Below are 11,957 nucleotides of genomic sequence, written 5' to 3'. Positions count from 1 at the left end.
TGCCAGGACCCAGGGCCCCTTCAGAATGACGTATCCATCAGCGCTTTCCCTTCCCTTGTCTGTTTCCTTCTGTGTCTGGAAGGAGATCTAACTCTGCATTCAGTCAAGAACAATCCCACCTCCTTAAGTGAATATTCTGTTTGTTCTATTGAGTGAGTGTTTATTGAGCATCTACTATGTAGGAAATGTGCTAGATTCTGGGGCACAAAAGGAGAGTTGTACGGCCCCACCAACCAGGCAGCCAGGGGCCAGTCCTAAAGACAGAGAAGCAAGCACGATTCCCGCAGGGTGCAATGGTGGAAAGCCTGGGACCCCCAGAACACAGAAGGGCACTGACCCAACCCCGGAGCCAGGACAGCCTCCTGGAGAGAACAGCTGCTGGGCCGTGCCTGAGGGACCAGTAGGATGGGCCAGGCAAGGGGACAGGGTGGTTGGGGTGGGTCATCCCATGCTGGGCAGAGGGCATCGGTACAGCAGGAGAGCTCTGGAAAGTGTTCATGGCTCAGAGGACGAGAGCACAGAGTGTGGGGCTGGGAAGGTGAGGCTGGCGGGGTGGGAGTTGGGAGGGAGGCGGTGGTGTGCTGGTAAATGTTTAACAACCAGCTCTCTGCAAAAAAGATGTGCGTGTAAACATCTGTACATCCGTCCATTCTAAATTTTATTGATAAAAAGCACGCAATTTACAAATAATAAATATACAGGACTTTTTATAATAAATTCCATAGAGCCAATTGGTCCACATGGATGCTTTTGTTGATTTTGGCCAAACTCTCATATTTGTAGCCAACCTATAGCTGCAATTCAACTACGATTTGACAACTTTTTGTGCTATTTACGATGTAACAGTTACAAGCATAGCACACTTGTAAATTAATCTGCATTGATTGAATATTTTCATCCTCATTTTCTTAAGTCTAGATAATCAATAAGACGATAAAATCAAGCCCTGATTTGTAGCACATGCTGATTTTTGCAACGTAAATGCTCTTGCGATGGTACGTTCCAAGCAGTGGACGCGACAAAGCTCAATGCAGAGACCAGTGTGCCCTAGCAAACTTCCTGTTACCAGGATTTCTGCCACACAGATGCAATAGAGGTAATAACTGCTACAGCATGATTATCATAAAATTATATCGTAATAATACCATAACATGTACAATTAATAAATTGTATTAAAACAAAGGTAACAAATGATCAAAACTCATGTTACCTTTGTTTTAATACAATGTATTAATTGTACATTTCAGCTGTTCCCCACTGGGCTCTCACAAGCTTGTCCCTGCCAGCAGGGATAAGACCCCAGGAGGACTGCCAGGCCAAGGCACAGAAAGGCCATAGAGAGCACAGATCTGAATGCATCGACCCGACTGAAGCCCTTTCTGCCTAATCCTGGAATCTGTGACTCGGTTGCCTTATCTGGCAGAGTGAATTAAGGCATCAGGGGGAATGAAAGTTGCTAATCTACTGACCTTAACACCAGGAGTTTATTTTGGATTATCCTGTTGGGCCCAAAGTGATCACCAAGATCCTTAAATGTGAAAGAACAGGCAGAAGAGGAGCTCAGGGGGATGAGATGTGAGAAGGCCTCCACGCCAGCCAGCGCTGCCTTTGAAGAGGGAGGAGGGGCCGAGGGCCAAGGCCTGAGGGCAGCTCTAGAAGCCGGGAAAGGCGGGAAGTGGATTCTCCCTAAGCCCAGCCTCTGGGAGGAACCAGCCCTGCAGTACCCTGATTTTAGCTCAGGGAGACCTGTGTTGGACTTCAATCTCTAGACCTTTAAGAGAATAAATGTGCATTGTTTTAAATTACCAGTTATGTGGTCCTCTGTGACAGCACCCAGAAGCCCCTAGCACAGGAGTCCTCTGCATTTGTATGTCCTATTCTTTCACCGCTGTGGCCCCAGGCTCTGGGGGCTAACAGCTGGGGGCTCGCGCTGACCTTGCCCCACACTGATCGATCCTGGGGCCCTGGGCAGTTCCTCAGCTTCCTGAAGGGGAGCAGTGACAGTGGTATTGACCTTGCCCGATTGCTATGAGGATTAAATGAGATTATAAATGCGCAGGGCTCAGTACAGGATGGGGCGCTATGAAGCTCTCCACGGCGTGAGCTGTGATTATCGTGAGTACAGAAGGGTTGTGTCCTTAGTAAGCCTGCTTCTCTGGGAAGACTGGGCTCTCTTTTTCCAGAAAGAGCAGTGATTGAAAGGCAGCCTGCGTCCTGGGGACAAGCGCCACTGTGCATTGTTTCCCAACAGATGCAGCAGAAGTCTGCTCAGCCCCGCAGGCGTCAGGGCCCGCGGCCAGCCAGGCTGATGGGGTTTTCGTGTTTGCCTTTGTCTGTCCATGACTTAGGAGAAAGGCATCTTTGGGTGTTATTCCCTTCAAACAGATCAGCAAAGTGGAAAATGCCCCTTTTCTCGGCCACAGCTGGACTGTGGGTATCAGGACTCCCACATCTGGAGTCCCCAGCAGCCTGCATTCTAGGAGGATCTGCAGGTGTCTGCCTCCAGCCTGACCTGCATTCTCACCTGGGAGAAGGTTGGGGAGGCAGGGCCGGTGCCCTTAGGACCCAGGGCAGAGGCAAGCACCTGGAGAGCAGACCTCATCTTCACAAAAGCATCTGCGGAGACAATGAGGGATAAAGACCCAAAATCCAGTCTTCTGTGTCCAGGGCATCCCACACCCCGCCTCGACAGACTCCACCCTTTACCCTGTAGTCCCTGCCAATTTGGCAATCCCAGATCCTTCCAGATCAAAGGTTTGGGCCTCAAAGTCTGAAAAAACCATGGACTAGACTTGCTGCTAGCAGGGTAGACCAAGGGCAGCAGGAGCTGGGGATCTCAGGTTCCCTTTTTGTTTGTTTGTGTTTTGAGATGGAATCTTGCTCTGTCCCCTAGCCTGGAGTACAATGGTAAGATCTTGGCTCACTGCAACCTCCACCTCCCAGGTTCAAGTGATTCTCCTGCCTCAGCCTCCCAAGTAGCTGGGATTACAGGAGACTGCCACCACACACAGCTAATTTTTATATTTTTAGTAGAGACAGGTTTTACCATCCTGGCCTGACTGGTCTCAAACTCCTGATCTCAAGTGATCCGCCCACCTCGGCGTCCCAAAGTGCTGGGATTACAGGCATGAACTGCCGCACCTGGCAGGCTCCCCTTTTTGCCTCTGCCTCCTGGCCCTTCCTTTGCCCACCCTAGTCTTATGTCTCTGATCTGTTCCTCTCTCCAGTCTAATGTGTCCAGGCAGATTGGATTTGGGAGAGAGGACAAGCTCCGTGACCCTGAGTGTGAGAATCGGGGCCACCTCTTCCTCGCCAGCAGGTCGGGGAATGACCTTTTCCCTAGGAGGAGGCTGGGCCTTAGGAAGAAGGTGAAAGCTTTGCCTGGGGAGGTCATGTGGACGGCTGCTATGTGAAATCAGTCCTGGAGAGCTGCGGCCTGGGTAGTGAGTGCCTGTGTTGCTGGCTCGTCTGCAGTTTTGGGATGAGGTTTGAGTGTGTTCACAGATCCCACGCACATTGTCCACGACCCAGAATTGCAGGGAGACCCGCAGCCTCTCATTTCCGCGGTATTGCAGGGAGTACAGACGCTCACTGCAGACAAGGGAGAAATGCCTCCTTGCTCTGCTGCCCACGAAGAACGCAGCCACAGGGCACTGCGGGATTCCAGTGACCAGGCAGCCAGGGGAGGAACCCTCCAATTGCCGTTTCTCAAAATGCCCCGAGTGTATGCGGGATGTCTCTAGGCACAAGCAGAGGGGCCATTTGCAGGGCTGGGCCAGGCCCGGCCCCTGCTTTTGGGATCAAGTGTGTGATGTGGCCCAGAGTCCCGCTAAGAGTGTCCCTGTGGTATCACACATTTTAATTATTTTGACTCCACAGATGGGCAAGCCTGGGCCGGCCACCTGCCCTTGGAGAAAGGGCCAAGTCCAGCACGGCCTGCAGGTCCCCACCACGGAACCAGGAAGGGCTTCCTCCAGCCACTGCCTCCAGTCAAGCTGAGCTTCTCGAGGTTAAGTTTACGGCCTCATTCTCCGTGATGATGTAAGCATGTCACATGGACAGTGGAAGGGACACTGGCCCCCTTGGACTGTCACCAGGTTGTCTCCTCTGGGCCTTCCCCAGGCCTAGCCTCCTTCTCAGCCCCCAGCAACCCCCAGGGGTCTATGAAGATGGTGCCTGGGCTGTGCACCCCTGGGAGCTCCGGCAGGCTGACCCCTCTCGGCTCAGCCCCATGGGCACAGGCCTCCCAACACCCAGCCTCGTGCCTCTTCCTTCAGCCGTTCACTGGGGCCAGATAACTTTCTGGACTCCATTTAATAGGAACTGCAAACCCTCAGGAAGGGAACCTTGAGTGCTTGTGGCTTGTCTTGTCTAAGAATTCTAAAATGGCTTCCACAAAACATTTATTCTCTTACTACCAGCCACAACCCCAGCTACGACCCAGGAGACTATGTGAACATGCACAGACCCCAGCTCACGCATTCCCGCCAGCGGCAGGCCATGCCTGGGGGCCCCTCTGCTGGAAGACTCAGGGTCTCTGGCCACCCGCCTGGCAGGAAGTCCCCTTCCCTGTCACCTCTGTGAAAGACCCTGTCCTGTGGCGTATCTATCCCACTGCTGCTTAACACACCACCCCAGTCATCTCCTGTTACAGGGTAGAGAAGGTTCAAGCCTCAACATCTTCGTCCTAACAGAGGAGGGACTCCCATGCCCTCACACCCCGCTCTTAACTCACACTCGCAAGGCTCTAACCTGGTGGCATCGATCCATTTTCCATAGAAAATTCTGCATGTTGATTTGTTTTCTCACACTGTTAGTTCCTTAGAATTTTGTTGCTGTTGTTTCTCTCTCGCTTTTGCTCTCCCAAAATCCACAGAGAGAAGGCTGGCGTGCACCGGTGAACTTTGGAATATGTGGGCTTCCCGGCATCATTGCTCTGCAACGAAAGCCCAGGCAGACCGTGGGTCCAGGCCCGAGGAAGGAAGCCTGGCTGAGCGGTGCCCAGGTCTCCGGCCCTGGGTCCTAGTTGGGTAAAGCCCCTCCCCAGGAAGCTAGTCGTGGCCTCAGGAGACCAGCCCGGGCACCAGCAGCTACAGACCCTGTCACTGTTGAGGCTTCCCAGGTCACAAAACAAGGGCAGACACCTGCAGGGAGCCTGGAATTCCAACCACCAGGGGCTGTGAAGGGTTTCAATCAGGTCTAGTCCACCTTCAATTGCATCCAGCCTTTAGATCCATGCCTGTGCCCCTCTGTGTCCGCCTGAGGTCATTTCTACCCAGTGCTGGAAGGCTGAAGTCACCATGGTTACTGATATGTTTATTTTTGCTGGGTTGATCACGATTTCTGCTACTTGAAAAAAAAAATTATAAACACCTTCAGAGATGTGTAAAATACGATGCAGCCAAAAACGAGCGGTGTCTCCTCTCAGCTGTGTTCCATCAGCCGCACGCACCAGTTGTCCCTCCAGCAGGTGCTCATCGTTTCTGCACAGCTGAAGTCAAGGAGCTCTGAGCTTGAGCTAATGCCCCCCTTGACCTTTACTCCAGTTGCGCCAGGGTGCCTGGGGTGGGGCAATTTCCCCACCCTGCAAGGAAATCAGAGCCAGACACAGGAGGGGCTGACCCCCAACAGCTGGGACATGCCTTTATGAGATGTCAGTGCTCAGAGCGGCTCCATGGACACAGGCATCCTCAGACACTCGTGCCCCCCCCATCCAGACCACCTGTTCTCTGTGCTGGGAAGGGCTCACTCAGTGGGGCTGGGCATCCAGACCCTGCACATTCCACAGGACTGGCTCCTGCTGGGCCTGGGGATGACCTCTAAGCCCTTGGAATATCCTGCCCGACAAGCATGTCTTTGTAGACCGGGGACCTGGGGCCCTGCTGGACGGTTTACCCTAACCAGGGGATTTAGGGTGAAGGTTTGGCTTGGTCTTCCGGGGCCCTGGGCCACACTGTATCAGTTTTGACCTCTTGGGGACTGGGGGCTGAGAAGCCATGGGCAGTCATGTGGGTGCTCCATGCCTTCATGGCTGACCCCCAATAAAAACGTGGACACCAAGGCTCAGGGCCCCCAGGGTGGTGGCGAGGAACTGTGAGTGTTGTCATACATGGACGCCGAGGGAACGGGTGCTGACTGGTGACCCCACTGGGGGAGGAGCTGAAAGCTTGCGCCCGGTCCCTCCTGGGCCCCACCCTGTGTGCCTTTCTCATTTGCTGATTTTAATCTGCCTCCTTTTGCTATAAGACACTGTAACTTCTGTGGTGAGTCTTTCCAGAGAAGCATCAAGCCTAAGTGTGGTCCTGGGGGCCCCAGCACATCCTTCTTCCCCCATAAACTGCCCTTGACTAGAGCCTCTGTTGGAACAGGATGGAGATGATCCTGCCCCCTTGAGAGAAGGATTTGCTGTCTGAGATTTGACACATTATATCACAACGGGTGTTGGGAGGAGGTAGCTATGGGGTAGTGAGTAAAAGGGCACACTGGTCCCCAGTCCCCATGACCTCCTTCCCCTGCCACTGAGACCTGAGAGAGGGCCACGCACACTCGGCCCAGCTCGGGTCCCAGGGCTCAGGCTACAGAGAATCAGGGCATCAGCTCTCCTGTCCCGTGTTCCAGGGCTCAGTCTCACACAGCCTGGTGCTGCTCCTGCCAATGGGCCGGGACTCCCCAGCCTGGCTTCTGAAGCACAGAACCTTGGTGACCTGCCCAGGTGTATTGTGCTAGATCAGGCCCGACTCTGCTCACGGACGACCTTGGCCAAGCTCCCTTCTCTCTGCATTCAGTTTCTCTGTCTGAAGAATAAGGAAAACGCTTCCTGCTGCCAAGAGCACATTCAAGGGCATCATCTCTGTGAAGTGCATCACCGCCCAGCACATAATAAAAGTTCAACAAACATTTGCATTAGAAACCTTGCCTCTGCCCAAGTCAGGGAATAGAGTCTCACTCCTGCGTCCCAGTCACCCAGCCTGGCAGTGGACAGCATTGCCCCTGGACGGGTGTCCCCAGCTGCCTGCCTGCCCGGAAAGCTGTGCTGCTGCCCCCCTCCAGGTGCAGCCTGGGTGCTGAGTGTTGGACACGCTCCTTCCTTGCAATGCCACCCTACACCCTCTGACTTGGTGTGGCTTTCTGTACAGTGGCCACTCTGCTAAGGACCGAGTCCTGCCTGCAGCTGGGGCCACCCCCGGGATTTGTCCTGATATAGCTCCCCCACCCTGCCTCCTCCAGATGCAGTTAAGCAGGGCACCTATAACTGTGTCCAAAGCCACTGCAGCCGGCGATGCCTGGGCTGACGTCAGGGAAAACGCAGCGCTGCAGACGCTAAGCTCGAGCTCTGGGGTCAGGATGCCTGGGCCAGAATCTCAGCCTCACCGAGTTGCTCATCCTCTGTGAGCTCCTGAGTGCCCACCTGTGAGATGGGGGTGGTAACAGTTCCCAAACCGTGGTATTCTTGGGAAGTGTCATTGAGATCATGTATGTAAACTTCTTAGCACAGCATCTAGCCCTAAGAACGTCACCAATCCATATCCGCTCTTGCTATCGAGGTTCTAAGGGCACTGGTTGTGCAGCTTCATGAGGCCCCTTAACGTGCCTTGGCATCAATTCCTCACCTATGAAGCTGGGAGGATATCCCCCAACTGCACGGCCTTTTGAGGATCGATGATCAAACGTGCGTGAAGGTCTCTAAAGCCCACAGTCCTATACAGTCAACCAATTGTACTACACTCTCTAAGCGCATGTGGACAGACTGGGTGGTAGGGTTTAGTTTTGAATAGGCCAAACGCTCCTTCCGGGAGCACAGGTAGGGCCAGGGCCACAGTGGAGGAGCTGGAGCCAGATGCTAAATCAGAAGCAGATCAAGGGGCAGCCCAGAGCACCAGGCAGCTTCACAGCACAGGAACCACCTAGCTGGGCAGAGCACAAAAGACACGGAGACTCCGCCTGTGCGAGCCATACCCCTGCAGTTCAGAAGAGCTTGAAAATAACTTGAAGGAGAAGTAGAGAAGTTGAATCTAATCAGTTGTACTCCTCCAGTTCAGAAGAGCTTGAAAATAACTCGAGAATAAGCAGAAACGTTGAATCTAATCAGCGGTGAAGTCACCAGGTGATGGGCACAGACGAATCTGATGGAAGGATCAGGGAATGATTTATCTGAACCAGGGCATGCCTGGGAGACTGGCCCTTCAGGAGGATGTGGAGGTCTGTGTCAGGGCAGCTTCCAGAGTTCTCATCAGTGGCATCACAGAATCATCTGGAAGGCCTGTGATCCCAGGTCTCAAGCCCAGACTGAAATCATGCACACTTTGAGAAAGTAACCGCATTCTTGCTACAGGAAATTGCTTCCATAGTGGAGAAAGCTCTTCAACTCCAGGAAGGTTTACCATCGTTTGCAGATGATGAAGCAAATCAAGCCTATCATATTAATACTTTCCTGCTGTGTTCTGAAACAGTCCATGTATGTGTTTGAAAGTGTTTACGGTGTGTAAGAGAATGACACATACTAGAGGCTCCCACAGCACACACTTTCCAGTTTATTCCCCAGAATAGCTGATTCTAGTTTAAAATGTGCGATTCTCTACAGACTAGTGATTCTAAGTTGAAAGGTGTGAGCAAAACAAACTAGATATATCAGTAGAATTGGAATGTTTCCTGGAGTCTGGGAGCCGCCTGTTTACAAAGGTGTCAGTGGTTTTCTCAGAGTCTTCTGAAGTACTTGGGTCAGGCAGCTGAAGTGTCTTAAAAAGAAAATCAAATAAATGTGTAAGTTCTGTGTAAATGTCTGAGGGAATTTAATTAACAGAATTGACTGTTTATGAGGATTTTTTTCTACCGAGTTGGTCAAACATTAATCAAAAGTCCCTCTAAAAGAGATTGCCAAAAGCTCCCAGATGAATATAAAACAAATAAGATCCATGAATCGAGTTTACTTAAGGAAAACTAATGTTTTTTTTAAATTAACCTCAATAAGTTATATATTAAATGTTCAAGCAGCCATGAAGATGTTTTCTGTGTACAACAACAGTCTCCTAGAACAACCAAGCCTCTGGCGGCCCTGGGCAGCCCCAGGCAGGAGGCCGGAGCCAGGAAGACACGGAACCGAGGGCCGAGGAGAAGCCCAGGAACCAGTGCAGGGCAGCAGGGAGGCTGGGACGGCGACGGGGATCCCAGTGCCACCTCCTCCCCTAGCAGATCTCTCCTGCCCGACTGCAGAGGGGCAGGTAAGGGAGGCGCCTGGCAGAGGGACCCAGCGGGCTTGGAGGGTGTAGCTGTCACTTTCATGCCCCATGGACGGCCCAGCGCCTGCCTCTCCCCAGCAAGGAGGGTAGGGCAATGAGGGATCTGTGGCTGGGAAGCTGAGGCATCTGTGCCGTGGGGCTGCCCAGAGGGGGAACCAGAGGAATCCCTGCAGATGAACAGGCTGCTGAGGAGGGCTCGTCTGGGTATGTGGGGTCCTGTCTGCCTGCACGGGGATGCAGCCAGCCCTTGTGAAACCTCAGAGTTTAATGAACCTTCCAGGAAGGAAGAGGATTGCCTAGGAGGGACTTGATGGGCCACATAGACTCAGTCCCAGGAAATGCTGTGTGTGATCAATAGAAGGGAGTCAGATCATTGTGACTCCGATAAAGTGGGGCTGCCACTGGGGAAGAGCGGACCTGCTCCGAATGAGGCCAGTGCCGGCGTGGGGGAGCTGCAGGAGCCACAACCTTCCCAAGGCAGCTCCAGGGCACAGGGTGCAGACAGCGGAGGCCAGAAGCCACCCCAGCCACCTGGTGATGCTGGCTTCCTGGAGGGTTGAACAGAGAGCGCCTGCTCCATCCTCAGCCAGAGCTCCAGCGTTGGCTTCCCCCTAGGTCGCCAGCCTCCCTGAGCAGGGCTCCCGCTGGGGCCAGGAACTGGCGGTCCTGGGAAGGTGAAGTCCCACCAAGGACAGCCCCTGGAACTGTTGCCGGGCTTCGTCCCTCTGCCCATCCCCTGGCTGATCATGGCTGTTGCCAGGAAGGCTCCATCCCTCTGCCCCAGCCCCTGGCAGATCATGCCAGGTAGTGACCCCCTCCCCACCTGTCCTGGCTCTACCCTGGGGAGGAGGGTCCCGGAGCCAGGGCAGGCATGGAGCCAACCTGTACCAAGCCCACTGGGGCCCCACATCGTGCACGCCTGTGTTATGTGTTTAATATTCTCAGCCACTGCCCCAAGCACTCAAAACATCACTTTACAGAGACTAAGAGTGAAGGTGGAGGTGCAGCGTAGCCAGGTGGGAGGAGGTCCAGGCCTACCATGCGGTACAAGGGCAGAAAATCCATCATCAAAACCAGTGTGGTCTTGTTGAGCCCAGACTCCCACTCAATGATGCCCATGGGAAATGGTGCCTAGGACATGACCATGGGCAGCCTGGGCTCTGGTCTGGCCTCAGCTGTGTGATCTGAGGCAGGTTACTAATGTCTCAGGGCCTCTGTCTTTGTCCTACCATGTGGGGCTGCCAGCACTTGTCCCCCAAGATGGCCTCATGGAGAAACGCACATGTGTGCAGCTCAGCAGCTCCGGGCCCTGGAGTGTGGCCTAAGCATCACTGACCCCTTTGAGGATAAGCACGGGTGCTTGACACCGAGGGGAAGTGACTTCCTTGGCTTTGCTCTGCTGCCAAACACAGGGTTCAAAGGGGACTCCAGTAGATGACCCCAGGTGCCCCCAGACCCTGGACACACCCCCTCTGCCACCATCAGGGGCTCCTACCTTCATTCAGGGCTTCTAAGTGGGAATCAGAACGCTTCTCACAGGAACAACCCAGTAAGAAGGCGCTGCTTGCCCACCGAGAGCATGATCAAAGAACTACATGACCAGGCTCTGCTATCGTTTTCCCTAGCTCCCAGAAAACGTCCTAGGAGATGAAGCCTTCGGAACCTGGAGCTGAGCCAGAGCTAGAGCAAGGTCAGAGAAGCAAATATCAATGCAGACACGTTCAAAAGACACTCAAGTCCCCTTCTCCATGTTTGGGTGCAGGCTTGGGTGCTGTGAACCCAAAACACAGAAGCTGGTCTCTTTCCCTGGCATGTCACCTTCCCATGGCTTCTCACTAATGAACCAACAGCACGAGGCCTTTCGCTTTGACATTGCAAATAGCCCAGGCCTCAGCCCATCAGCAGCACCCAACATCCTCCTGGCCAGAGTGATAGGCCTGGAGTTGGGGACATCACGTAGGACATTTCAATCAAGACATAACCCCAGCATTTTTTTTTTTGAGACTGAGTCTCGTCTCACTGTGTTGCCCAGGCTGGAGTGCAATGGCACGATCTTGGCTCACTGCAATTGCCGCCTCCCGGGTTCAGGTGATCCTCCTGCCTCAGCCTCCAGAGTAGCTGCGATTATAGGCACGTGCCACCACGCCCAGCTAATTTTTGTATTATTAGTAGAGACGGGGTTTCACCAATTGGCCAGGCTGGTCTGGAACTCCTGACCTTGTGATCTGCCCGCCTCAGCATCCCGAAGTGCTGGGATTACAGGCATGAGCCACCGCACCTGGCCTAACCCAGCCTTTTAATCAGCAGTTGGGGGAAGACCTGTTTTGTCTTCGGCTGGACACACACAAATGAGCAATTAGTACTGATTACTGCTCGCAGCTATTCGGGAGCTAAGAAGGAGCTTTGGGTTAAACTAACACCATGGAACGTAGAGCAAAAGGCAGACAAAATCTGAGCCATTGAGAGCTGCAGGAGCAAGCCACACCTGAGGTCCACCCTGGCCTGGACTTCTCACTTGCAAGGGGTCATAAATTGGCTTTATCCTTAAAGCCTGTTGGAGCTGACATTTCCATTACTTCTTGCCCAAAGTTCCCTAACCAATGCTAGCAACACCTTCGCTTCACAGGTGGGGTAAATGTGAGGAAACAAGGACTCAGAGAGACTGGGTAACATGCCCCACATAGAACGGCTGAGATTCAACCTCCAAACTCTCACAACCGC

This window comes from Chlorocebus sabaeus, chromosome 2 (assembly GCF_047675955.1).
Source record: "Chlorocebus sabaeus isolate Y175 chromosome 2, mChlSab1.0.hap1, whole genome shotgun sequence".
NCBI lineage: Eukaryota > Metazoa > Chordata > Mammalia > Primates > Cercopithecidae > Chlorocebus > Chlorocebus sabaeus.
This window is presented reverse-complemented; position numbering follows the sequence as displayed.